The 831-nt window shown below is 45.1% G+C and overlaps 1 protein-coding gene across 1 annotated transcript in view; it reads right to left on the bottom strand.

Moving 5' to 3' along the window:
- Positions 1-831, bottom strand: part of LOC109839205 (T-complex protein 1 subunit eta-like) — a 7,642-nt gene that overhangs the window by 943 nt on the left and 5,868 nt on the right. The gene's annotated exons all lie outside the window — the stretch shown is intronic.

Here is an 831-nt window from a genome sequence, read left to right as displayed (position 1 = left end):
AGCTGAAGATAGAATATAAAATTCTTCCTCTTCAGCACCGGGAGATAGAATATAAAATTCTTCCTCTCCCGTTTCTCAGTCTGTCTTTGCTTTTAGAAAAGACACGATTCTCAATCCGGGCACTCGATGCACGGGGAATTTCATCCCGAAGCCTAAGTAGGGATAAGTCAACGCCTAACACGCGTTGCCGGGTAGTCTATTCCCGTGAGAAAGACGAAGCCTATGTATTCAAAATCATAGCACAAAGCCTCAGAGAGTTTACTCTCTTAGCACAACGTTACATGTGAGACGGGCTTAATAATTCACATGCTAGTCCGATTTTAAACGGTAATCGGTAAAGACATATCAAACCCGTTGAGGGCTGGGGGTTTGCCAAAAATCCCATAAATCTGCCATTCGGAAGAAATACAGAAAAGATCACAAGAAAGAAGCAAATGCGGAGTTTCTATTAATAGATCGAGTCAAAAGCATACAACAAAAGCTTGTTAGCCCGAAGGCAACTGGCGACTGAGAATATGAGATTTTAAGCTGAGAAGTCTATCTACATAACTCCGCTCAAGTCCCACCTGCAGATCAGCTCGGGCAGATTCCTCAGAATTGCTCAAAATCTCCGCGGCTTCACTCTTCAACTTCATCAGTCTCTCCTGGGTGGATCCGAGCTCCTCGAGTACTTGTTCACGAGAACGCTCTAGTCCAGCCAGGTCATCTACAATAAGAGCGGTGGATTCCTCAACGCACTTCAACGCCTCTTTCAACCTAATTGTTTCCTCGCGATTCGAGTCCAAAGAGCGGAGTAGCTCAGCTCTCTCTGTATCTTTCCTCGCCACGTTA

The sequence above is a fragment of the Asparagus officinalis genome, chromosome 4, assembly GCF_001876935.1.
Source record: "Asparagus officinalis chromosome 4, Aspof.V1, whole genome shotgun sequence".
Classification (NCBI taxonomy): domain Eukaryota; kingdom Viridiplantae; phylum Streptophyta; class Magnoliopsida; order Asparagales; family Asparagaceae; genus Asparagus; species Asparagus officinalis.
Note: the sequence above shows the minus strand (reverse complement) of the source record. Positions and strands in the feature narration are given on the sequence as shown.